This window comes from Trichomycterus rosablanca, chromosome 10 (genome assembly GCF_030014385.1).
Source record: "Trichomycterus rosablanca isolate fTriRos1 chromosome 10, fTriRos1.hap1, whole genome shotgun sequence".
NCBI lineage: Eukaryota > Metazoa > Chordata > Actinopteri > Siluriformes > Trichomycteridae > Trichomycterus > Trichomycterus rosablanca.
In genome coordinates, this window is record NC_085997.1 from 6,788,848 (window position 1) to 6,816,622 (window position 27,775).

At 41.2% G+C, this 27,775-nt stretch overlaps 6 non-coding genes across 6 annotated transcripts; 2 read left to right on the forward strand and 4 right to left on the reverse strand.

The window, feature by feature from the left end:
• Positions 1-3,196: 3,196 nt before the first annotated feature.
• trnaa-agc (transfer RNA alanine (anticodon AGC)) lies at positions 3,197-3,269 on the forward strand. Its single transcript has one exon. It is a non-coding gene; the product is annotated as a tRNA-Ala (tRNA).
• A 1,985-nt stretch (positions 3,270-5,254) lies between these two features.
• On the reverse strand, positions 5,255-5,337 carry trnal-cag (transfer RNA leucine (anticodon CAG)). The gene has a single exon. It is a non-coding gene; the product is annotated as a tRNA-Leu (tRNA).
• Positions 5,338-8,326: 2,989 nt separating this feature from the next.
• Positions 8,327-8,409, reverse strand: trnal-uag (transfer RNA leucine (anticodon UAG)). The gene has a single exon. It is a non-coding gene; the product is annotated as a tRNA-Leu (tRNA).
• Positions 8,410-11,271: 2,862 nt separating this feature from the next.
• Positions 11,272-11,354, reverse strand: trnal-cag (transfer RNA leucine (anticodon CAG)). Its single transcript has one exon. It is a non-coding gene; the product is annotated as a tRNA-Leu (tRNA).
• A 930-nt stretch (positions 11,355-12,284) lies between these two features.
• trnar-acg (transfer RNA arginine (anticodon ACG)) lies at positions 12,285-12,357 on the forward strand. The gene has a single exon. It is a non-coding gene; the product is annotated as a tRNA-Arg (tRNA).
• Positions 12,358-26,982: 14,625 nt separating this feature from the next.
• trnal-cag (transfer RNA leucine (anticodon CAG)) lies at positions 26,983-27,065 on the reverse strand. Its single transcript has one exon. It is a non-coding gene; the product is annotated as a tRNA-Leu (tRNA).
• Between the last annotated feature and the right edge of the window lie 710 nt (positions 27,066-27,775).

The window sequence follows — 27,775 nt, forward strand, 5'->3', positions numbered from 1 at the left end:
TGTTTCATCCACAGGGCCGGCGCTAGGGGGGGGCTGAGGGGGGCATTGCCCCCCCAAATTGTGTCTTTGCCCCCCCAAATTGTGTCTTTGCCCCCCCAAGCACAATGCAAGCAACGGCTATTTTTAAAATGATCTCTGAACCAATCACAAAAATGCATTTTGTTTTACAGTGTGAAGATATTTCCTTGCTTATTCCTGATTGGCTCTTTGAGTCATATAAAAATCGGCAGACTGCCCCAAACAGTTCAGTTCGGCAGTATATGTTCTGTTAGTGTGAGCGAGAGGCAGGTATACTGGTAAACACTCTTCTGAGTTTAAACTGACTTCCACATGGTAATATTTGCTTAACTGTGGTTTTTCGTTGCTTTAATGTTACTTACCTCTTACATAGGTGTTGCTTAAATTATTTTATTAGCCGTTAGCGGTTAGGCTAACTTGGTTCTCCTAACACAGGCTTAAGTTTATTGATGTCTTTCTGTGTGCATTTTTCATTTAATAAATATACATTGTAGAAACACTTATAATGCATCGTTTTTTTATCTAAAAAAAATCAACTGACCGTGTGAGTGTCGCACCCGAGGGCTCCTCCACACCATGTCACACACCACCAGCGTTAGCTGACTGTGCTCTTTCCCCCGCGCAAGCCGTCGCGGCTCATGGTTTAAACGATTCCTCGCCATCACAGCCAGTATTAAATGCTTGGCTGTCATCATTCATGCACAAATCAAGCCTTGAATATATTTCTGGCTTCAAAAACATGACTATCAACATGCCCCCTCATTAGGTTTTACTGCCCCCCCAAGCAAAGCAGTCCAGAACCGGGGCTGTTCATCCATGTAAACAAAGAACGTGGACAGCTCCACCACAACCGACCAAATATACTTTGTGATCTGTGCTGATTGGGACTATTAGGTTGGATCAGGCCTGCAACGGTAATTTTGGGTACCCTTTTTTTAGTTAGTTATTTACCTAACTTAGGAGAGATTGATAATGTTTTGAATATTACTGATGGTAATTTGAGTGAATCTGTATTATAACATTTTTGTAAAATATATTGGGGTTTGAAATGCATATTAATGATTGTGTAAATGAGTAAATAGTTAATTTGTTTAAGTATTATTAACGTATACAAGTTTGGTATGTGAGTCAGGGATAATGTTAATACAGCTACTGTAAATGGTGTTAGTCGCAGGTTTTTTTGTGCAAGGTTAGTGCCACATATATATAGGGTAATTGAAGTAGTTTTTTCGGTTTAAATAAGAGTATAGCTTAAATATAAAATAATCGTAAGTACTGATAAGTAGTGGCCCTTTTAAATCCTTACATTACCACAAAGAAAGAGATTTCTTAAACAAATAAAAGAAGTCGGGGAGCGCTTTCCAAATACAGCCAGGGGTGCTAGGGGGCGCTATATTTGTCAATTTAAACATGTCAAAAAAGGTCTTTAAACCAAACGATTTGAGTAAAAATAGAGCATAACTGTCACTGTAGAACTTACAGACTGACCTAATGTTTGATGCAGCGTTTCAGTGAGCAACGACTTTCATATTATGTGTTGCCTTTAAGTGATCATAGTGTTTCGGCATTGGAGAATGTGGGCATCGATCCCACTAAATCTCGCATGCTAAGCGAGCGCTCTACCATTTGAGCTAATTCCCCTTACACAGATCCTTCCTTTAGGATTTGTAAATTGTAATGTACTAAACGAGTGTTGATGCTGCATTATAAAGTGAGAGTGCAACGTGTTTAAGCTCACGTACTCTTTTCTATATTATGCGTTGTTTTTAAACCATCACAGACTCAGTTTATTTAAAACGTTGATCTTAGCCTTTAGGACGAACAATGTGAGGTCTTTTATGAAGTGCATTTTTTCTTTGATTTTGTTGGACCTGTAGGAGATTGTCCTGTTCTTGTTGCAGCTCTGCTGGAGGGTTATTTTCTTGGTGTTTGTGGTGGTGGTGGTGGTGGTGGGGGGGTCTTTGTTCCCATTTTGGTTTATTTAGTAAATGATGTACTTTACATCCATTTAAATAATGTGAACATTTAAATTTTTGTCGTAAAATACTGCTGTAACAATGTAAATGGATGCTGAATAAACATACTTAAATGGATATTTAAGTATTTAAGTACATATTTAAATGGATGTAAAGTACATCATATACTAAATAAACCAAAATGGGAACAAAGACCCCACCACCACCACCACCACAAACACCAAAAAAATAACCCTCCAGCAGAGCTGCAACAATAAACAGAGCAAGATCAGAATGAATACATGATTCAGTTTCTCAGAGATCAAAAGCCTGGGTCCTGGCATCCATGTGGATGTTACTTTGGCACGTACCACCTACCTCAGCATTGTTGCAGACCATGTTCACCCTTTGATGAAAACTGTATTCCCTGATGGCTGTGTCCTCTAAAAAAGTAGATTTGTTTAAATCATGAGCTGTCAGAAGTGGGATTCGAACCCATAAACTGCTTAATCTTTAAACATTATTATGTATTGTAAATGTACTGACTGTAACCCATCTGCTGCACTGTACACTTTGTCACTAGGCTGTAAACCAAAAATCAATAGAAAGGGAGCCCCATATGAGATCTCCAACTGACCAAATAATGTTTTTGGGTGGATCATTCTTAGCACTGTAACGGCACTAGCGTGTTAGGGTGTGTTTTCTCTAGTCTGAGTGTATTAGGTACAGCCTTCTTGTTGGGTTTTTAACTGACTGGATTATTTATTAAGATTAATAATTATTCATTAAGAACTCAAACCCTGTTTGTGCTGGTTGTAGGCTATTCAATTGTCCACTAGATGACATAATATGAATACAGTTAGAAAGTAAAACGACGTCTGTTTCGAGCAAAGTTTCATCGCATGCTGACCTGTGTGGAATACAACTGATGTATGTAGCACTAAGAAGTGTTTCTTAAGGGTTCTTTTTGTGTTCTTGGTAGAACTGTTTCTACTTGAAGAACCATTTAGTATAATTTAAGGTTCTTTGCTAACTCAATTTGATTTTTATGGATTTTTTTATTTTGCCACATATAAATGCACATAACATTTTAATGAAAAGCAACGCATAATATAGAAAAGAGTACGTGAGCTTAAACATGTTGCACTCTCACTTTATAATGCAGCATTAACACTCTGTTAGTACATTACAATTTACAAAGGGTAAAGGAAAGTTTTGTGTAAGGGGAATTAGCTCAAATGGTAGAGCGCTCGCTTAGCATGCGAGAGGTAGTGGGATCGATGCCCACATTCTCCAGTACACAAACATTATGATCATTTTGCAATCTGAAAAGATGAAATTAGGGTAAAATTCGTTGCAGCATCAACCATAAGGCTAGTCTGTCCGTGTTACAATGTCAGTAACGCCCTATTTACGCTCAAACAGTTTTGTTTACATACCTTTTTTGTTTTGTTTTGACAGAAACGCATAAACTTATAATTTTTTATAATGTTTTATTATTTGATACTGTTACAATTGATACATTATAAAGTATTATACATATTTAAGTTCGGTGGCATAATTGGCTTGCTTTTAAAAACGACCACAGTGCGCCATCTACAGGCCATTCTTGGTACGTCTTGTTAAAACGTAGCCAATGTAAAACTGGTGCCCACACTTCTGTGGCTTGGGATCTACTATTTCAGTCAACAGGTCATCGGGATCTACTTTTTAAAAAGGTTGGCCTCATCATTTTTCAAGAATGCTTTAAAGCTTTTTTAAATGCGCTTCATTTGCCTGTATTGATATTCAGCATTACAGGGCAAGCGTGGGTCCAGTGTCACGAACACCGGGCTCGAGACAAAAATACACCCTGGACAGGGCGCGTCAAACCATCGCAAAGCATCACACACTAATTTATCCACTCACTCACACATACAGGTGCAATTTAGAGCAGCAATTACACCTACTGGCACGTTTTCATACCCGGAGGAAAGCCACGCATACATGGTGAGTATACACCGATCAGCCATAACATTAAAACCACCTCCTTGTTTCTACACTCACTGTCCATTTTATCAGCTCCACCATATAGAAGCACTTTGTAGTTCTACAATTACTGACTGTAATCCATCTGTTTCTCAACATGCTTTTTTATCCGCCTTTTATGCTGTTCTTCAATGGTCAGGACTCTCCTGTGTTGTGCTGGTATGAGTGGATAAGACATAACAGCGCTGCAGGTTTTTAAACACCTCACTGTCACTGCTGGACTGAGAATAGTCCACCAACCAAAAACATCCAGCCATCAGCGCCCTGTGGGAAGTGTCCTATGACCACTGATGAAGGTCTAAAAGATGACCAACTCAAACAGCAGCAATAGATAAGCAATCGTTTCTGACTGTCTCTACAAGGTGGACCAACTAGGTAAGAGTGTCTAATAGAGTGGACAGTGAGTGGACACGGTATTTAAAAACTCCAGCAGCGCTGCTGTGTCTGATCCACTCATACCAGCACAACACACACTAACACACCAACACCATGTCAGTGTCACTGCAGTGCTGAGAATGATCCACCACCTAGATAATACCTGCTCTGTAGTGGTCATGTCAATAATTGTAGAACTACAAAGTGCTTCTATATGGTGAGTGGAGCTGATAAAATAGACAGTGAGTGTAGAAACAAGGAGGTGGTTTTAATGTTATGGCTGATTAGTGTAAACTTAGGTCATACTTTATTAACAAGGTAAGTTTTTTTTTTAAAGAAAACTTTGTGTATATTAGCTTCTGGATATTTTCGGATGCTACGGACAAAACTGTGTTGTACTGCTATGATGATACGACTATGTTCCAAACACTTTTAGACTCTTCCACCACCGTTAGCGCTTCTCTCAGTTAGTTCAGCTCATTAAATATATTATCTACTGTTTCCCTTATCTTTACAAACCCAATTCCAAAAATGTTTAGACAGAAGAGAAAATGTCAATGTAAATTGACAGCAATTTGTAAAAGATGTCATTTATATTCTAGCATACAAACATACATCGCTCCAAAATATGAATGAACGCTTCAGCCAGGGTTGCCAGATTGCGCATTTAGAAGCCCGCCAAAATGCATGGAAAACCGCTCAACATACTCACGAAAAACAGCCGATAATCAGCGCTTAAACAATATTAAACCAGTTAAACATGACCTACTACTGCTGATATCTCACAAATCAGTGATTATAAATTATTAATGGCATATCTTTTACCATTATTATGTATGGTAGAGGGTTAAATATGTAAATTTGTTTAAAACATGAGCTGTCAGAAGTGGGATTCGAACCCACGCCTTCAGGGAAGACTGCGACCTGAACGCAGCGCCTTAGACCACTCGGCCATCCTGACTAGCTGGGGTACCATTGATACCACCCTCGCCCCACATGGTCTAATATTTGCTCAAACTGCTAAATCTTTTCACATTATTATGTATGGTAGAGGGTTAAAGACGTAAATTTGTGTAAAGCATGAGCTGTCACAGTGCCTTAGACTGCTAAAACCATTCTGTCTAGCTTGGACACTGTTGACGCCACTCCCACCCCACACAGACTAATATTTGTACAAACTGCTTAATCTTTTCACAAATTATTATGTCTGGTAAATTTACTGACTGTAACCCATTTGCTGCACTGTACACTTTGTCACTAGGCTGTAAACCATGTATCAATAGAAAGGGAGCCCCATATGAGCACTCCAACTGACCAAATAATGTTTTTGGCACTGTAACGGCACTAGCATGTTAGGGTGTGTTTTCTCTGGTATGAGTGTATTAGGTACAGCCTTCTTGTTGTGTTTTTAACTGACTGGATTATTTATTAAGATTATTTGTTATTCATTAAGAACTCAAACCCTGTTTGTGCTCATTGTAGGCTATTAAATCGTCCACTAGATAGCATAATATGAACACAGTTAGAAAGTAAAACGATGTCCATTACTAATAAATAAATAAATGTCTGTTATTAATAAAGCTACTTTGAATCTTGAATCTACTATCAAAGTTTCATCGCATGCTGACCTCTGTGGAATACAACTGATGTATGTAGTACTAAGAAGTGTTTCTTAAGGGTTTTTTGGTGACTTTTATTTTTGGCCAGGCAGTGTATGTTAAAGTTTGTAATTCAAGTCACATCCTTGTGGACACATCCTTGTGAGGATTGACATGTCTTGCAGAGCCAGGATAGCTCAGTAGGTAGTGCATCAGACTTTTAATCTGAGGGTCCAGTGTTCAAGTCCCTGTTCGGGAGAGTTGTTTCTTACTGTATTAGGTAAGCGGTAATGTCCTGTACTACATGGTTTGTTTAGAATGATGAAGAATTTGTACTTTGTGAGTTTTTTGTAAGTGAACTAGCATGTACTTGATAAGCTTGAAATAATAGCACACTGTATGTGTTAACATGTTCTCCACACCAACTAGTTGTACGCCCAGCTGTTTCAAACAGACTGTAGTAAATAGAGGACCGTTTAAATCTCTAATTACATTTACATTTTACATTTTCTGCATTTTCATCCAGAGCGACTTACAGAAGTGCTTCCATAGTAAACATTTCATTTCTCAAGTTTTAGTAAACAACAGTCGAAGAACACAAATCTGCTGAAACCTGTTAGAACCAGTGGGTTTTTTTTTTTTTGGAAATGGAAAAAAAATGTTAGTAAATAAGTACAAGTCAGCTTAAGTGCTTAGTAAAAAGGTGGGTTTTTAATCGTTTTTTAAAGACAGCAAGAGACTCAGATGTTCGGACGGACAGAGGAAGTTCATTCCACCACTTGGGTGCTAGAACAGAGAAGAGCCTTGATGCTTGTCTTCCTTTAGTCCTGGGTGGAGGATCAAGTCGGGCGAGACTAGTGATTCGGAGGTTGCGTGGTACAGAGCGGGGGTTTGATTAGACTGCGAAGGTAGCTTGGGGCTGGTCCATTTTTGGCTTTGTAGGCGAGCATCAGTGTTTTAAGCTGAATGCGTTCAGCTACAGGAAGCCAGTGAAGAGAACGCAGCAGTGGGGTGATGTGGCAGTGTTTGGGCTGGTTAAAAACCAGACGGGCAGCTGCATTTTGAATGAGCTGCATAGGAGTGGTAGGAGAAGCCATGGGAGGCTATGACCTTACCCAGAGAGCGGGTGTAGATAGAGAAAAGAAGTGGGCCAAGTACAGAGCCCTGAGGAACACCGGTTGAGAGAGTGCATGGGGGAGATATGGATCCCCTCCATGACACTTGGTAGGAGTGCCCTTCGAGGTAGGAGGCCATCCATTGCCATGCTGAACCTGTTACTCCAAGGCTGGAGAGAGTGCACAGGAGAATGCTGTGATTCACTGTGTCGAAGGCTGCAGAGAGGTCAAGAAGAATGAGGACCGATGACAGTTTGGCTGCTTTGGCTGCATGAAGCTTCTCAGTAACAGCTACAAGTGCTGTTTCCGTAGAATGCGCTGCCTTGAAGCCAGACTGGTACGGATCGTGGAGGTCATTCTGAGTAAGAAAGGAAGATAGTTGGTTATAGACAGCACGTTCAAGAATTTTGGATAGAAAAGAGAGGAGTGAGACAGGTCTGTAGTTGTTAATGTCTGTAGTGTCTAGTGTAGGTTTCTTAAGAAGGGGAATAACCTGAGCCTTCTTAAACGCAGCAGGGACAACACCTGATGTCAGGGAGTTGTTGATGATGAGTGTGATGAAGGGGATTAGGTCCTGTGAGATGTCTTTAAGGATGGTGGATGGTATAGGGTCGAGTGTGCATGTAGTGGGATTGTTGGATGAGAGGAGCTGTGCAACCTCATCCATGGTGAGTGGGGTGAAGCTGGTGAGTGTGTTGGTGGGTTGAGGGTCAGTTGAAAGTGGGTCAGTCGGAGAGAAGGATTGATTGATTTTGTCAATCTTGTCCTGAAAGAATGTTGCAAAGTCAGTAGCAGTAAGAGAGGCAGATGGGGGAGGAGGAAGAGGGTTCAGAAGAGAGGAAAAGATAGCATGAAGCTTACGTGGGTCAGCAGCAGATTGTTCAAGCTTGGCTTTGTAAAAAGATGTTTTTGATGCAGTCACATCGGATGAGAACCTGGACAGCAGATCGTGGTAGGAGTGGAGATCAACACCAAGCTTAGATTTTCTCCACTTTCTCTCAGCTGCCCTTAATTCTCTTCTGTTGCTGCGCAATGCATCTGAAAGCCAAGGAGCAGGGTGAGAAGGTTTTCCTCGTTTAAGGGTAAGAGGACAGAGCTGATCGAGGACAATATTAAACCAGTTAAACATGGCCTACTACTGCTGATATCTTACAAATCAGTGATTATAAATCACATTACATTCACATTATTATGTATGGTAGAGGATTAAAGATGTAAATTTGTACAAAGCATGAGATGTCAGAAGTGGGATTCGAACCCACGCCTCCAGGGAAGACTGCGACCTAAACGCAGCGCCTTAGACCGCTCGGCCATATTGACTAGCTAGAGTACCACAGATACCATCCTCGCCTCACAAGGAATAATATTTGTACAAATTCCTGAATCTTTTCACATTATTATGTATGGTAAATTTACTGACTGTAACCCATTTGCTGCACTGTACACTTTGTCACTACGCTGTAAACCATATATCAATAGAAAGGGAGCCCCATATGAGCACTCCAACTGACCAAATAATGTTTTTCGGGTGGACCATTGTTAGCACTGTAACGGCACTAGCGTGTTAAGGTGTGTTTTCTCTGGTATGAGTGTATTAGGTCCAGTTTTCTTGTTGGGTTTTTAACTGACTGGATTATTTATTAAGATTATTTATTATTTTTTAAGAACTCAAACCCTGTTGTGCACCACCCTTAGGCCAGACTTGGTACTCTGGTCCCCTTCATTGAAGTCTGTATACATCACAGAGCTCACAGTTCCATGGGAGAATTCAACAGAAGAGGCCTATGAGCGCAAGAAACTGCGCTACACAGAACTGGCAGCAGATGCTCAGCAATGAGGATGGAACGCGAAAGTCTATCCAGTTGAAGTGGGATGCAGAGGTTTTGTGGCTTCTTCCACCATCAGGCTGCTGAAAGAACTTGGCATCCATGGACAGGCTCTACGACAAACAATTAGATCAGTCTCTGAAGCGGCCGAAAGAAGCAGCCAGTGGATATGGATCAAGCGGAAGGACCATTGCTGGGCTCAAAGAGCATCGACAGCACCCGCTCACTAATTCCCCCCACACCCCATCCCATTAGAGAACCCAGGTCACAACCCTCCAGGAGGAGGATGAACAAGGTATACGATTAGTGCTAGGCTTGACTCGGGGAAGAGGACACCCCCTGCCTTGCATAGTCCTGTGGGCTGCGCCACTTAAATAACCAGGCAATTCTCATGATTGGGTATGGGACACAAGCTCAGGTTTGATCATCCTGTAGCTGTATCGAACCCACGCCTCCAGGGGAGACTGCGACCTGAACGCAGCGCCTTAGACCGCTCGGCCATCCTGACTAGCTGAGTCATCCTCAACACCACCCCCACCCCACACGGACTAATATTTTTATATACTCAGAATGTGGCTCCGCCCATCCCGCCACTCACCAACCCAACTACTGGAGGACCAACACTGGTTCTAAACCACCACCAGGTGAGAACCACCCTGAGGAAAGTCAATGCAAGCAAAGCAGCAGATCCAGATGGAGTTCCCGGCCGGGTGCTGAAAGCATGTGCCGACCAGCTTACAGTGGTGTTTACCAGCATATTCAACCTCTCACTCCAACAAGCTGCTGTCCCAACGTGTCTCAAATCCTCCACCATCGTTCCAGTACCCAAGAAATCAGCTTCATCATGCCTGAATGACTATCGTCCAGTGGCTCTAACACAACACCCATAGTCATGAAATGCTTCAAGAAGCTGGTGCTTTCACACATCAGAACAGTCATCCCATGTGGCCTGGACATGTATCAGTTTGCCTACCGACCAAATCGCTCAACAGAGGACGCCATAACAACAGCACTCAACACCGCGCTGACACATTTGGAGGAACTTGACAGCGATGTGAGGATTTTATTTGTGAACTTCAGCTCCGCATTTAACACGATCATCCCCAATAAACTGGTCAGCAAATTGGTGAACCTGGGCCTGAATTCCTCAATGTGCACATGGATTATGGATTTTCTCACTGGACGTCCACAAAAGGTCAAAATTGGCAACCACACCTCCACCACCCTCATCCTAAACACAGGAACGCCGCAGGGTTGTGTGATAAGCCCTATGCTTTTCACACTTTTTACACAGGACTGTACCACCATTCACAATTCCAACAGAATAATTACAATTTCAGATGACACAACTATAGTTGGACTGATCTCCAACAATCAGGAAATGGCTTACAGGCAGGAGGTAGCTCACTTGTCTGATTGGTGTACATTAAACAACCTGGCTCTTAACACCTCTAAGACAAAGGAGATCGTCATTGACTTTTGAAGAACAAAGGAGATAAACCACCTCCCCCTGCACATCCATGGAAACAAGGTGGAGATGGTGAAAAGCCTGAAATTCCTCAGAGTCTACGTGTCTGACCAGCTGACGTGGACCGTTAACACCTCACACCTGATTAAGAAGGCTCAACAAAGACTCTTCTTTCTCAGGAAGCTGAAAAAGGCCAAACTATGGCAGAACCTACTAGTAAACTTTTACAAGAGCACAATAGAAAGTATTCTGACCAGCAATTTCACAGAGTGGTATTCAAGCTGCACTGCCGCCGAGTGTAAGGATCTGCATCGCGTAGTGAAAACAGCTCAATGGATTTTTATTGTTCTTTCTTTTTTTTGTGATTACTACTACTGTCTTTCTTCTACTGCTGCTACTCTATTGGAGAGATGCCACTCGAAATTGCATTGTACTTGTGTATAGTGACAATAAAGATTCTATTCTATTCTTCTATTCTATGCTGCATTATAAAACGAGGGTGCAACGTCTTTGAGCTCACGTACTCTTTTCTATATTATGCGTTGTTTTTGAACCATCACAGACTCAGTTTATTTAAAACGTTGATCTTAGCCTTTAGGACGAACAATGTGAAGTGAACAAAGACCCCACCACCACCACCACAAACACCAACAAAATAACCCTCCAGCAGAGCTGCAACAATAAACAGAGCAAGATCAGGATGAATACATGATTCAGTTTCTCACATTTTCAGTGATCAAAAGCCTGGGTCCTGGCATCCATGTGGATGTTACTTTGACACGTACCATCTACCTCAGCACTGTTGCAGACCATGTTCACCCTTTGATGAAAACTGTATTCCCTGATGACTGTGTCCTCTAAAGAAGTAGATTTGTTTAAATCATGAGCTGTCAGAAGTGGGATTCGAACCCACGCCTCCAGGGGAGACTGCGACCTGAACACAGTGCCTTAGACCACTCGGCCATCCTGACCTGAATGCACATTATGAAAGACAATTTTCCTCAACACCCCCACATCGCCACAGATTTGTACGAACTGCTGAATCTTTTTACATTATTATGTATTTTAGAGGGTTAAAGACATAAGTTTGTATAAAGCACTAGCAGTCAGAAGTTCAAACCCACGCCTCAATGAGAGACTGTGACCTGAACGCAGCTCGTTAGACCGCATCCTGACTAGCTTGGGTACCATCGACACCACCCTCGCCCCACACGGACTAATATTTGTACGAACTTTTCACATTATTATGTACAGTAAATGTACTGACTGTAACCCATTTGCTGCACTGTACACTTTGTCACTAGGCTGTAAACCATATATCAATAGAAAGGGAGCCCCATATGAGCACTCCAACTGACCAAATAATGTTTTTTGGATGGACCATTGTTAGCACTGTAACGGCACTTGCATGTTAGGGTGTGTTTTCTCTGGTATGAGTGTATTAGGTACAGCCTTCTTGTTGGGTTTTTAACTGACTGGATTATTTATTAAGATTATTTATTATTTTTTAAGAACTCAAACCCTGTTGTGCTCGTTGTTTGCCTATTAGTTCCTCGTTGCCTTGTTGCTGTAGCTCAAGCAGCTTGTTCTGTTGAAACTGTGACTGTAGTCTATCAGGGAGCAGTGGCTGAGCATTGGGAAGCCATGCTTCGCACAACTCTGCGTTGTGGCTGTAGCAACCCCGGTTCGAATCCAAGTCACGGCCCTGTCTTTTTGTATGCCGTGCTTCAAAGGTTTCTATTCTCTCCTCGGGCAAGAGAACCATAGTCAAACAGGGGTTTGACTCTGCGTTGTGGCTGTAGCAACCCCGGTTCGAATCCAAGTCACGGCCCTGTCTTTTTGTATGCCGTGCTTCAAAGGTTTCTATTCTCTCCTCGGGCAAGAGAACCATAGTCAAACAGGGGCCAGTGGCGCAATGGATAATGCGTCTGACTACGGATCAGAAGATTCTAGGTTCGACTCCTGGCTGGCTCGGTTTCCTTATGCCTTTTTTTGTCTCTCTAACTCCTTGTGTATGGAGCACCAACAATGCATCCAACAATGGAGGTCTTGTCAAAGTGAAAAAGACTTGTCAGAGCGGAAAGAAGTGGCTGATGCTGTTGGAACTATGACTGCAATCTATCAGGGAGCAGCCGACATGAACCACCAGTGGCAGACTGCTGGGAAGCCGTGATCGTATAGTGGTTAGTACTCTGCGTTGTGGCTGCAGCAATCCAGGTTCGAATCCGGGTCACGGCACTGTCTTTTCATATGCCGTGCTACGAAGGTTTCTATTCTCACCTTGTTCTAACTCCTTGTGTATGGTTCTCTGTACCCCAGATCCAACAATGCAGGTCTTGTCAAGGTGACAAAGACTTGGTAGAGCGGAAAGAAGTGGCTGATGCTGGCACCAGCCGATACTGAGCTTTGCAGTTTCCCATATGGTCTAGTGGTCAGGTTTCCTGGTTTTCACCCAGGTGGCCCGGGTTTGACTCCCAGTATGGGAATTGCCTTCTATGATTGGACTTGAGCAAAACTTTGCCCATTACTTCCTCTGCGCCTTGTTGCTGTAGCTCAAGCAGCTTTTTCTGTTGGAACTATGACTGCAGTCTATCAGGGGGCAGCCGACATGAGCCACCAGTGGCAGACTGCTGGGAAGCCGTGATCGTATAGTGGTTAGTACTCTGCGTTGTGGCCGCAGCAACCCAGGTTCGAATCTGTGTCACGGCCCTGTCTTTTCGTATGCCATGCTTCGAAGGTTTCTATTCTCTCTCTTTTTTTGTCTCTCTAACTCCTTGTGTATGGCTCTCTGTACCCCAGATCCAACAATGCAGGTCTTGTCAAGGTGACAAAGACTTGGCAGAGCAGAATGAAGTGGCTGATTCTGGCGTCAGCCGGTGCTGAGCCTTGCAGTTTCCCATATGGTCTAGCGGTCAGGATTCCTGATTTTTACCCAGGTTTTCGACTTCCAGTATGGGAATTGGCCTTTATGATTGGACTCGAGCAAAACTCTGTGTATTAGTTCCTCGGCGCCTTGTTGCTGTAGCTCAAGCAGCTTACAGTTCAAATCTTAGGCCATGTGGGGGTGTTGAGGAAAATTGGCATTGGTAACGTGCAAGCAAGTCAGGATGGCCAAGCAGTCGTTCAGCTCGCAGTCTCCCCTGGAGCCGTAGGTTTGAATTCCCCTTCTGACAGCTCATGCTTTATACCTTCAAAATGGGAACAAAGATGCAAATGCACATAAGGTATTACAGTTACATATAATCACAAACACCCCACCACCACCATTAAAAAGAAAACCCTCCAGCAGCACTGCAACAAGAACAGAAGAATCTCCTACAAGTCCAACCAAATCAAAGAGAATGCACTTCATAAAAGATCTCATCCCCGAATATGGCTGCATGTTGGCACTGTCGGCTGACTGAGACTTTTTGAACTGCACTATTTTGGCCCTTACATAAAGCAGCATCAACCCTTAAGTCCGTCTGTCAGTGGTACAAAGACAGTTATGCAGCATTAACGCTCTGCTCTGTCAGTACATTACAATTTGCAAAGGGTAAAAGAGGTTCATAGTAGGGGGAATTAGCTCAAATGGTAGAGCGCTCGCTTAACATGTGAGAAGTAGCGGTATTGATGCCCGCATTCTCCAGTGCAGAAACATTATGATCATTTAAGGCATCATGTAATATGAAACTTGTTGCGTCAATGCTCACTGAAACGCAGCATCAAAATTTACAATGTTACAACGACATTTACGCTCAATTTTCACTCAAATCATTTTTACATTTTTTTAAAGATTTTTTAAAAATCATTTTTGATTTTTAAATTGCCAAACGCAATAACTTGTAATTTTTCAATTTTGAAATGTTTTTGGTTAAAGCAGCGGTACGTGACATTTTGTTGGTTTTTCATCTGGTGAACTGTTTTGTAAAAGATGAACAGCTGAAACTCACGACATCCCCTTTAAATGCAGCATCAACCCTTAAGTCAGTCTGTCAGTGGTACAAAGACAGTTATTATTTTTTTCAGTTCGTCCTAAAAGCTGGGATGAACATTTTAAATAAACTGAGTCTGTGATGGTATAAAAGCACCACATAATATAGAAAGGAGTACGTGAGATTAAACACGTTGCACTCCTACTTAATGCAGCATCAACGCTCTGTTAATCCATTAAAAGGGTAAAGGATAGATTTTGTAATAGAAAACTAAGACTAACTAGGACTAAGATTTGTACGAACCGTAATATCTTTTCACATTATTATGTATGGTAGTGGGTTAATGACATAAATTTGTATCAAGTATGTGCTGTCAGAAGTGGGATTCGAACCACTCAGCCATCCTGACTAGCCAGGAAATGATTAATACCACTCTCACCCCACACGGATTGAGATTTGTACTAACTCCTTAATCTGTAACCCATTTGCTGCACTGTACACTTTGTCACTAGGCTGTAAATCATATATCAATAGAAAGGGAGCCCCATATGAGCACTCCAACTGACCAAATAATGTTTTTGGGTGGACCATTCTTAGCACTGTAACGGCACTAGCGTGTTAGGGTGTGTTTTCTCTGGTATGAGTGTATTAGGTACAGCCTTCTTGTTGGCTTTTTAACTGACTGGATTATTTGTTACGAACTCAAACCCGGTTTGTGCTTGTTGTAGGCTATTCAATCGTCCACAAGATTGAATAATATAAATACAGTTAATATTGTATTATATAATAGAATGACTATAAAGCTGAGTCTGAGCTTAAACACTTGCACCCTGACTTTATAATGCAGCATCAACGCTCTGTTAGTACATTAGTAAAGGTGGGGTCTTCGTAAGGGGAATTAACTCAAATTGTAGAGCGCTCGCTTAGCATGCGAGAGGTAGTGGGATCGATGCCCACATTCTCCAGTGCAGAAACATTATGATCATTTGGCAGCAACTCGGAATCTGAAATGATAAAATTAAGGCGAAATTCGTTGCAGCATCAATCTTTAGGCCAGTCTGTCAGTGTTACCATGTCATTAACGCCCTATTTACTCTTAAACAGTTTTATTTACATACCTTTTTTGTTTTGTTTTGACAGAAACGCATGAACTTATAATGCTACAATATTAAAATGCATCAGAGTTTTATTTTTTAGTTTGATCTCTGCTATTGATATAACTGAAATGATATTATTGTTATCTTTTTTATTTACTTTTTGAAGTTTTTTTGAAAAAAAGACTCACAGTGATCATTACCAGGATAAAACAGGCAGTGAATGAATGAATGTATTTCATAATAAGAAACAATAAGAACATCCATCTTACCACCAGGTGGTGGAAGTGTGATTGTGTGGGGATGCTTTGACATTTGGGTGACTTCATGGGAGTCTTAATCGATTGAACCAGGAATAATAAACCACTGCCTTGATTCTCAGTGCTGAGAATCATCCACTATCTAAATAATACCTGCTCTGTGGTGGTCCTGTGGGGGTCCTGACCATTGAAGAACAGAGTGAGCAGTCTAGAGTCAGTAATTGTAGAACTACAAAGTGCTTCTATATGGTAAGTGGAGCTGATAAAATGGACAGTGAGTGTAGAAACAAGGAGGTGGTTTTAATGTTATGGTTGATTAGTGTAAACTCACACACTGTTGTATGTGCTTGCATGACTGTAGGACGAGTTGTCAGTGCATTACCGTAATATCCATAAAATGTGTTCTTGCGATTTCAGTGCAGAAAAGTTAGTGTAGAGACTGCAGCAGCGGATACTGTGTTTGTTTAGAAAATGTGGTCATACTTTTTTTAACAAGGTAAGTGTTGTGTCTTGGTACATGAACTGTAAAAGCAAGTTATTAAAATAATGCACACGACAGCAAGCTTGATCACTCTTCTTTATTCTCCGCCATACTCCTTCCTTTTCCTTTTCATCTCCTCTTTATTCCTTTCTAACAGTGCCACCAACTGGTCAAACCAAGTAACAGTATTTATGAACATGTACTTTTCAGAATGTAACTCAATACATGAATACTGTATACAGAACACAACATTTTCCCCCTTTGTAAAAAATTAAAGTATGTATCATTTAAGCATTGTCATAACATAAACTAAATATGCAGTTTTGTTTTTTTTCTAACTCAGCACTGTAAACAACATAAAACAGGAACAACACACTGTTAAACAAAACCTGGTTCTTTACCACAACTTTCTATCATTTGTATTATTACTTTGGGTTCAGGTGTTATAGTCTTTTAACCAGGCTGGTGGTCTCCGTTTCCGCTGGTTTACTCTCCGGTTGTCTACTGCAGTCCTGGGAGATGAAACAGAACTGTGCTCCTCTGTTTGTGTAGGTATTTGATTAGGTAGCATTGCTAGGTGCACTGCATCCCACGAATGTCCATCACTTAAATTGTAGCTGTGTTTTCCTTTCTTTTCCAGGATCTTAAGTGGACCTGTGAATTTCGACTGTCCTTTGTTGACATGAGTCGGTTTTCTAACTCGAACCATATCACCTTCTTTAAACAACGGTGTTTTGGCACAACGTTTAATGTCTGTATAGGTTTTCATCTTTAGTTGTCTTTCCTCAACTCTGTGTCGCAGTTCATTATCTGCACAGCCAGTTTTGCTAAGGATGTTGAGCTTGGTTCTCATTTGTCTCCCAAAGAGAAGTTGAAAAGGGGACTTGCCTGTTGTGGCATGAGGTGTAGCTCGGTAATTCTGTAGGAATTCAGTCACAAAAGCTTTCCAAGGAACCTTCTCCCTCTCAGCTGTTAGGATAGTCTCTTTCAGCACTTTATTCCAACGCTCTACTGCACCATTTCCCTCTGGATGATATATAGTTGTACGGATATGTTTAACATTTCTTTCTTGCAGGAATTGTTGAAACTGTGAAGACCGAAATTGTGGGCCATTATCCGTTACTATCTCCACTGGGTTACCTTTTTGGCTGAAAACGGACCTTAGAAAGGACAGAACAGCATTAGTCGTCACTTGTGGTGCAAAAGCTACTTCAGGCCATTTTGAATAATAATCCACTAAGGTTAAGACAAATTTGCAATCGGTTGGTCCTGTTTGGAACGGGCCAACAATGTCCATGGCTATTTTCTGCCAAGGTCCATCAGGAAATGGAACAGGTGTCAGTGGTGCAGGTGCAGTTCTCGCTGTCTTATCATTTAGTTGGCATGTCACACACATTGTAATTATGGAATTAACCATTTCGTCCATTTTAGGCCACCAGTACAGTTCTCTTAGTCTTTGTTTGGTCCTTACGATACCTTGATGGGTCTCATGAGCAAGATTTACTACGTGTCTACGCAGATGTACAGGAACGAGCACCCTGTTACTTCCTCTCATTACACAAGCGCCATGAATGGAGAGTTCATCCCTCAACTTGAAATAAGGGATCATTTCAGCTGGTAAGGTTTTTGATGTTGCAGGCCATCCAGTCTCCATGTACGTCCGTAGTGTAGTTATCTCTGGGCAGGAAGAGCTAGCAGCAGTAAAATCAGACACTGGTATGGCAGCAAGAAACATGGTGACAGCAGCCACAGTCTCTGGTTCAGTATCTACAGTCGTATCATTGTGGTGAGGTAACGGTAAGCGAGATAGGCAATCAGCAGCACGATTATCTGCGCCTCTTCTGTACATGATGTCATAATTGAAACAAAGTAGCCTAGCTGACCAGCGTGCTACACGCAAACCCGCACGTCCCATGCCTTTGGATGTCAGCAGTGTAGTTAAGGCTTGGTGATCGGTCCGCAAGGTGAACTTTGTACCCCACAAATATGTCCTCCATCGTTCTACAGTCCAAACGCATGCTAGGGCCTCTTTTTCGACCACGGAGTACTTTCTTTCAGTAGTCGTGAGAGTACGTGATGCAAAAGCAACTGTCTTTTCCATGTTATTTGGGTGTATCTGTGTTAAAACACCACCTATTCCATAGTCCGAAGCATCTGTTGATACTATGGTAGGAAGGTTTGGATCGAACAGAGCCAGTGCAGAACTCTCAGTCATCAGGTCCTTTACTTTCTGAAAACTTGCTTGTGCAGCATCAGTCCATGTGTATGTAGTGTTCTCTCGAAGAACAGCTCGCATTGATTCAACCACAGTAGCATAATTGGGTATGAATTTAGCGTACCATGCTGTCAGACCTAGAAACGACCTGAGTGTAGTTGCGTCCAACGGTGCTGGAGCATCCCGAATAGCCTTAAGATGAGTATCATCAGGTAGTAGACCTTCTTTGCAAATCACGTGACCTAAGAAACTGAGTCTTTCTCTGTGAAATGTGCATTTTTCGTCATTTATGCGTAATCCTGTGTCTGCTAACGCCTGGAGTACTCTCTGAAGGTTTAGATCATGTTCCGCAGCTGAGCGACCATACACAATTATGTCGTCAAGGTAACATTGAACACCTGGAATGTTTATCAGAACAGTAATCATAAGTTTTTGAAATGCTGATGGTGCTGAGGCTAGTCCATAGCAAACTCTTTTGTATCTAAACAGACCTTCATGGGTTATAAACGCCGTCAAGTCTCTACTATCTTCATGTAGTGGAACTTGGTGATAAGCATTTGCCAGGTCTATAGTAGAAAACATAGTGGCTCCCCTCAATAGTGAAAACAGTTCCTCAATGTGTGGAATTGGATAACTATCCATAATGACAGCTTTATTAGGCTCCCTGAGGTCCACGCACATCCTAATTCCACCAGACTTTTTCTGAGTGACCACTATTGGAGAAACCCAGGCTGACGCATCAATTCTCTCAATGATGTCAGCTTCTAGTAAGCAAGTCAATTCTTTGGATACTGCCTCTCTGACTGAAAAGGGTAGACGTCGTAGTTTTTGTTGCACGGGCGTAACATCCTGTCGTAGTTTTACTTTATGCACAAAATTCTTCGCACAGCCAAACACAGGCTTTTTGGAGACCTCGCTAACTGGTTGAACTGAAGAAAGTACTTTGTTGCCTGAAATGCAGATTTTTAGCGAAGTTATTAAATCCATACCAAGTAGGGGTGTTCCCATTCTTACAATATAGAATGTAGCAGGGACAGAACAGTCCTCATGTTTCACTTTTGTGTTGATGTGACCCAGTACAGGTAACTTATCTTGTGAGTATGTAACCAGTTGTATGTTGCTGGATAATAATGGAAGATCATCAAAGTATTTCTGGTAAATGTCCAGAGGCAGGAGTGACACAGATGATCCAGTATCAACCACCAGTTGGAGAAGCTGTGTACCCCTTTTTGTGTCTAACTCAATTGTACATGAAATCTTATTTGCAGCAGGGGCTGAATTGTTCATGTAGAGTACAGTCAGTTCTGGAACTTCTATTTCTCTAACCTGCTGTTTAGCAGATGAACGACACACCTTAGCAAAATGTCCAATTTTACCGCACAATTTACACGTTTTCTTAAGTGCAGGACACGTCGGTGAGTTAGCTAAATGATTATTTGAATCACATCTGTAACATTTACGTCCTGTCCATAAACCACTGTGAACATCAGATTTTCCTTGACTTGCTGTTCCTGCGTTTTTATGATTGCTCTTGGACGTTTGCTTAGCGTGTAATGCTTGTACTGCGTGCTCCATCGGCTGCTTAAACACGATAGCATTAGCTACAGCATTTTCCACTTGCGCAGCAATCTGTACAGTTTTTTCTAGAGTCAAATCTAATTCGAGCAACAAACGTTCACGAATGCGATGACTGCATGTTTTTTCCACAATCTGATCTCGTAACATCTCGTCTTCTTTATCTCCGAAATCACATAGAGATGTAATATCACGTAGGGCCGCTACATACTGTGCAATGGTTTCATCCGGCCGTTGCTCTCTCTGGCGAAATTTGTGCCGCTCGGCAATCACATTAACTTTTGGAATGAAATACGCTCTCAGAGCCGTAAGTGCAGTTGCATATGTCAAACCCGTATCTGGAAGAGTGTAGAAGAGCCTCTGTGCTTCGGTGCCAAGACAATGAAGTAAAGTTGCACGTTTTCGGGTGTCGGGCCAGTCATCTCCCTCCGCATTAACTACAATTAAGTAATTCTCGAACATCTTAATCCACATTGCAAAAGGTAATACGGGCTCACCCGGGCACTGAAGGAAAGGTGGAGGTAGAGGGACTGCCATCCTCGTCGCCAGTTTGTTGTGTCTTGGTACATGAACTGTAAAAGCAAGTTATTAAAATAATGCACACGACAGCAAGCTTGATCACTCTTCTTTATTCTCCGCCATACTCCTTCCTTTTCCTTTTCATCTCCTCTTTATTCCTTTCTAACAGTGCCACCAACTGGTCAAACCAAGTAACAGTATTTATGAACATGTACTTTTCAGAATGTAACTCAATACATGAATACTGTATACAGAACACAACAGTAAGTTTATTAAAATAAACGTTTTTTGTATATTAGCTTCTGGATATTTTCGGATACTACGGACAAAACTGTGTTGTACTGCTATGATGATACGACTATGTTCCAAACCCTTTTAGACTCTTCCACCACCGTTAGCGCTTCTCTCAGTTAGTTCAGCTCATTAAATATATTATCCACAGTATCGCTTACTTTTACAAACCCAGTTTCAAGGTTTAGACAGAAGGGAAAATGTCAATGTAAATAGACAGCAGTTTGTAAAAGATGTTATTTATATTCTAGCATACAAACATACATCGCTCCAAAATATGAATGAACGCTTCAACCAGGGTTGCCAGATTGCACATTTAAAAGTCCGCCAAAATGCATTGCATACATAACATGTTCTCCACACCAACTAGTTGTACGCCCGGCTGTTTCAAACAGACTGTAGTAAATAGAAGACAGTTTAAATCTATATTTATGTGCAGCCTAATGATGCACTGAGTTTTAGATATTAATACCCACATATTTTATGTTGAATTACATGCATTATAATTTCAGTTCTTGCTTCACGGAGCCGCTTTGTTATTGCACTGCACTAAACAGTTGGTATATCCTGCACTATTTTGGCCCTTACATAATGCAGCATCAACGCTCTGTTAGTACATTACAATTTACAAAGGTTAAAGGAGGGTCCTTCATCAGCGGAATTAGCTCAAATGGTAGAGCGCTCGCTTAGCATGCGAGCGGTAGCGGGATCGATGCCCGCATTCTCCAGGTTTTAAATTTATGTAGAGAAACAGATGGACTACAGTCAGTAATTGTAGAACTACAAAGTGCTTCTGTATGGTAAGTGGAGCTGATAAAATGGACAGTGAGTTTAGAAACAAAGAGGTTTTTTAAATGTTATGTTCTAACCTGTAATAAATTAGGTGGAGGTGGAGGCAAACCGCAAATTAGAAAAACAGTGGCCACATTTCATGTAAATCACGCTGACCTGTTAGAATGAGGTGCGATCTACCAGTATGCACTGTGCGAACAACTGGTAGATGGTGATCGACGTATTGGGCACACCTGATGTATAACATTATGATCATTTGGCAGCAACTCGGAATCTGAAATGATAAAATTAAGGCGAAATTCGTTGCAGCATTAATCTTTAGGCCAGTCTGTCAGTGTTACCATGTCTTTAACGCCCTATTTACTCTTAAACAGTTTTATTTACATACCTTATTTGTTTTGTTTTGACAGAAACGCATGAACTTATAATGCTACAATATTAAAATGCATCAGAGTTTTATTTTTTAGTTTGATCGCTGCTATTGATATAACTGAAATGATATTATTGTTATCTTTTTTATTTACTTTTTGAAGTTTTAAAAAAAAAAAGACTCACAGTGATCATTACCAGGATAAAACAGGCAGTGAATGAATGAATGTATTTCATAATAAGAAACAATAAGAACATCCATCTTACCACCAGGTGGTGGAAGTGTGATTGTGTGGGGATGCTTTGACATTTGGGTGACTTCATGGGAGTTTTAATCGATTGAACCAGGAATAATAAACCACTGCCTTGATTCTCAGTGCTGAGAATCATCCACTATCTAAATAATACCTGCTCTGTGGTGGTCCTGTGGGGGTCCTGACCATTGAAGAACAGAGTGAGCAGTCTAGAGTCAGTAATTGTAGAACTACAAAGTGCTTCTATATGGTAAGTGGAGCTGATAAAATGGACAGTGAGTGTAGAAACAAGGAGGTGGTTTTAATGTTATGGTTGATTAGTGTAAACTCACACACTGCTGTATGTGCTTGCATGACTGTAGGACGAGTTCTCAGTGCATTACCGTAATATCCATAAATTGTGTTCTTGCGATTTCAGTGCAGCAAAGTTTGTGTAGAGACTGCAGCAGCGGATACTGTGTTTGTTTAGAAATTGTGGTTATACGCGCTTCTCTCAGTTAGTTCAGCTCATTAAATATATTATCCACAGTATCGCTTACTTTTACAAACCCAGTTTCAAGGTTTAGACAGAAGGGAAAATGTCAATGTAAATATACAGCAGTTTGTAAAAGATGTTATTTATATTCTAGCATAAAAACATACATCGCTCCAAAATATGAATGAACGCTTCAACCAGGGTTGCCAGATTGCACATTTAAAAGTCCGCCAAAATGCATTGAAAACCGCCCAACATACTCACGAAAAACAGCCGATAATCAGCGCTTAAACAATATTAAACCAGTTAAACATGACCTACTACTGCTGATATCTCACAAATCAGTGATTATAAATTATTAATGGCATTTGAAATAATGAATGGCATTTGAAATAATAAAAAACTAAGACTAAGAAGTCTTAAGAAGTGTTTCTTTAGGGTTTTTTGTGTTCTTGCTAGAACTGTTTCTACTTGAAGAACTTTTTAGTATAATTCAAGGTTCTTTGCTATCTCAATTTGATTTTTATGGATTTTTTTTATTTTGCCACGTATAAATACACATAACATAAAATTCTCCTCCTGAGATGTTTTTCTTTGTGTGTGTAAGCAGCAACATACTTCACCTAAAACTTTATATAATCGCCTTCAAGAGAGCCGAAACAGAAATAAAAACATTTTATTTTAATTGAAGTTCTACAGGACAACGTATGTTAAAGTTTGTAATTTAAGTCACATTCTTTTTTTTTTTTTTTTTACCCCTTTTTCTCCCCTTCTAGCGCATCCAATTGTTCAATTAGCATCGTGCTTCCTCTCTGTCTATGCCGAACCCTGCCCTGACGGAGGTGATGGAAGCTAACCCGTATCCCCTCCGAAACACGAGCAGCAGCCAGATGCATCTTTGCCACCCACACATCGACGAGTTTGGCGCCACCTAGCGTTGCATGCGGAGAGACACACCCTAAGGGCACCCTCTCCCATCTCTGTAAGCGCCTCCAATCAGCCGGCAGAGAACGCAATCGCATTCTGACAGAGAGAGACCCACATCCGGTTCTTTGTCCCACCCCCCACATGAGCAACCGGCCAATCGTTGCTCATATAACCACTCAGCTTCGAACAGGTAAAGCAAGGCTGGATTCGATACCACGCTCTCAGAATCCAGCCCTGGTTGCAGCGCGTTTCTTTTTACCGCTGCGCCACCTGAGCGGCTTAAATCACATTCTTGTGAGGATTAAAACAGGTTCCAGATCCTGGATAGCTCAGTCGGTAGAGCATCAGACTTTTAATCTGAGGGTCCAGGGTTCAAGTCCCTGTTCAGGCGAGTTGCTTCTTACTGCATTAGGTAAGCGGTAATGTCCCGTACTACATGGTTTATTTAGAATGATGAAGAATTTGTACTTTGTGAGATGTTTGTAAGTAAAATAGCATGTACTTCGTCAGCTTGAAATAATAGCACACTGTATGTGTAACATGTTCTCCACACCAACTAGTTGTACGCCCAGCTGTTTCAAACAGACTGTAGTAAATAGAAGACAGTTTAAATCTATATTTATGTGCAGCCTAATGATGCACTGAGTTTTACATATTAATACCCACATATTTTATGTTGAATTACATGCATTATAATTTCAGTTCTTGCTTCACGGAGCCGCTTTGTTATTGCACTACACTAAACAGTTGGCATATCCTGCACTATTTTGGCCCTTTCATAATGCAGCATCAACGCTCTGTTAGTACATTACAATTTACAAAGGTTAAAGGAGGGTCCTTCATCAGGGGAATTAGCTCAAATGGTAGAGCGGGATCGATGCCCGCATTCTCCAGGTTTTAAATTTATGTAGAGAAACAGATGGACTACAGTCAGTAATTGTAGAACTACAAAGTGCTTCTATATGGTAAGTGGAGCTGATAAAATGGACAGTGAGTTTAGAAACAAAGAGGTTTTTTTAATGTTATGTTCTAACCTGTAATAAATTAGGTGGAGGTGGAGGCAAACCGCAAATTAGAAAAACAGTGGCCACATTTCATGTAAATCACGCTGACCTGTTAGAATGAGGTGCGATCTACCAGTATGCACTGTGCGAACAACTGGTAGATCGCGATCGACGTATTGGGCACCCCTGATGTGTTACAACTGTACTTTTGGTAACCCCTTTGGTGTCCTTCTAAGGAATTGCTCCTGATAACTTTTATTGTTTATTGAAACACAACATTTCCATCACAGATCTGCTTCAAAATTTGTAAGGTCAGTTATCAGATCTTGTATTTCTAAATTAAACTGTAATGAGTGACATTATGAGCTTTAATTAACATATCCTCCTGAGACAGAGCAATTCATTTTTGTCCCCTGTGGGAACATGTGTCCGAGATCTCTAACACAAGCACCATTGATGCAATCCATTTGAGTACTGCTGTACTTTATAGAGTACACCCTGGGCTTTTTAGTAATGTCACATTTGTGGGTGTGTGGCAGCTCATGATCTTTCTTGTAATCTTTTCCTAATAATCAAATAGTTTTAAAAGATTTAAAAATGTACAGCAATTTCATTCAATGTCCTTTGTAGTGGACAGCAGGACTTTCTACCCCCTGTTTTTAGCCTATTTCTATACAAGGAAGCAGAAGGCTAAGTAAGACAGAAGATTTTATTACAAATGTATGCAAGAGAGTCAGATTTAAGGGGTGGCTTGGTGGGTAGCACTGTCACCTCACAGCAAGAAGGTCCTGGGTTCAATCCCCAGGCAGGCTGCTCTGCGTCCTTTCTGTGTGGAGTTTGCATGTTCTTCCAGTGTCTGTGTGGGTTTCCTGGGGTTAATTGGAGACACTGAATTGCCCTATGGGTGTGTGTGTGTGTCTTCCCTGCAATAAGACACACACAGCAGCGCTTCTGGAGTTTTTAAACACTGTTACTGCTGGACTGAGAATAGTCCACCAACCAAAAACATCCAGCAAACAGCACCCTGTGGGAAGCGTCCTATGACCACTGATGAAGGTCTAGAAGATGACCAACTCAGCAATAGATGAGCGATCGTTTCTGAATTTACATCTACAAGGTGGACCAACTAGGTAGGAGTGTCTAATAGAGTGGACAGTGAGTGGACACTGTATTTAAAAACTCCAGCAGTGCTGCTGTGTCTGATCCACTTATACCAGCACAGCACACACTAACACACCACCACAGTGGTAGCCTAGTGGGTAGAGCTTTGGGCTATTACCCAGAATTGGCGGTTCAAATCCAGGCTCTGCTATGCAGCCACTGTTGGGTCCTTGAGCAAGGCCCCTGTCTGCTCCAGGGGTGCTGTACGATGGCTGACCCTGCACTCTGACCCCAGCTTCCAAACAAGCTGGGATATGCAAAGAAATAATTTCTTTGTACTATGTATATATGACAAATAAAGTATGTCTATATCTTTATATCTACCATGTCACTGCAGTGCTGAGAATCATCCACCACCTAAATAATACCTGCTCTGTGGTGCTCATGTCAATAATTGTAGAACTACAAAGTGCTCCTATATGGTAAGTGGAGCTGATAAAATAGACAGTGAGTGTAGAAACAAGGAGGTGGTTTTAATGTTATGGTTGATTAGTGTAAACTCACACACTGTTGTATGTGCTTGCATTACTGTAGGACGCGTTTTCAGTGCATTACCGTAATATCCGTAAAATGTGTTCTTGCAAAGTTTGTGTAGAGACTGCAGCAGCGGATACTGTGTTTGTTTAGAAATTGTGGTCATACTTTTTTCAACAAGGTAAGTTTATTAAAATAAATGTTTTTTGTATATTAGCTTCTGGATATTTTCGGATGCTACGGACAAAACTGTGTTGTACTGCTATGATGATACGACTGTATCCAAACCCTTTTAGACTCTTCCACCACCGTTAGCGCTTCTCTCAGTTAGTTCAGCTCATTAAATATATTATCTACTGTATCGCTTACTTTTACAAACTTAATTCCAAAAATGTTTAGACAGAAGAGAAAATGTCAATGTAAATATACAGCAGTTTGTAAAATATGTTATTTATATTCTAGCATACAAACATACATCGCTCCAAAATGTGAATAAACGCTTCAGCCAGGGTTGCCAGATTGCGCATTTCAAAGTCAGTCAAAATGGATGGAAAAACTCCCAACATACTCACGAAAAACAGCCGATAATCAGCGCTTAAACAATATTAAACCAGTTAAACATGACCTACTACTGCTGATATCTCACAAATCAGTGATTATAAATTATTAATGGCATTTGAAACAATAATAAAAAAAAGACTAACTAGGATTAAGATTTGTACGAACTTTTGTATCTTTTCACATTATTATGTATGGTAGAGGGTTAAAGATGTAAATTTGTATAAAGCAGGAATTGTCAGAAGTGGGATTCGAACCCACGCCTCCAGGGGAGACTGCGACCTGAACGCAGCGCCTTAGACCGCTCGGCCATCCTGACTATCTGGGATGTCAGTGATACCACTTTCGCCCACACCGACTAAGATTTGTGCAAATCTTTTCACATTATTATGTATGGTAGAGTGTTAAAGACGTAAATTTGTATAAAGCATGAGCTATCAGAAGTGGGATTTTAACCCACCCCTCCAGCGAATACTGCATACTGAATACAGTGCCTTAGACTGCTAAACCATTCTGTCTAACTTGGACACTGTTGACACCACTCCCGCCCCACACAAACTAATATTTGTACGAACTCCTGAATCTTTTCACATTATTATGTATGATAAATTTACTGACTCTAACCCATCTGCTGCACTGTACACTTTGTCACTAGGCTGTAAATCAAATATCAATAGAAAGGGAGCCCCATATGAGATCTCCAACTGACCAAATTATGTTTTTTGGGTGGACCATTCTTAGCACTGTAATGGCACTAGCGTGTTAGGGTGTGTTTTTTCTCTGGTATGAGTGTATTAGGTACAGCCTTCTTGTTGGGTTTTAAACTGACTGCATTATTTATTAAGAACTCAAACCCTGTTTGTGCTTGTTGTAGGCTATTCAATCGTCCACAAGATTGAATAATATGAATCCAGTTAATATTGCGTTGGAAAGTTTCATTGCATGCTGATCTGTGTGGAATACAACTGATGTACTGTATGTAGCACTAAGAAGTGGAACGCCTTTTCAGAAGAGTTGAAGCTGTTATAG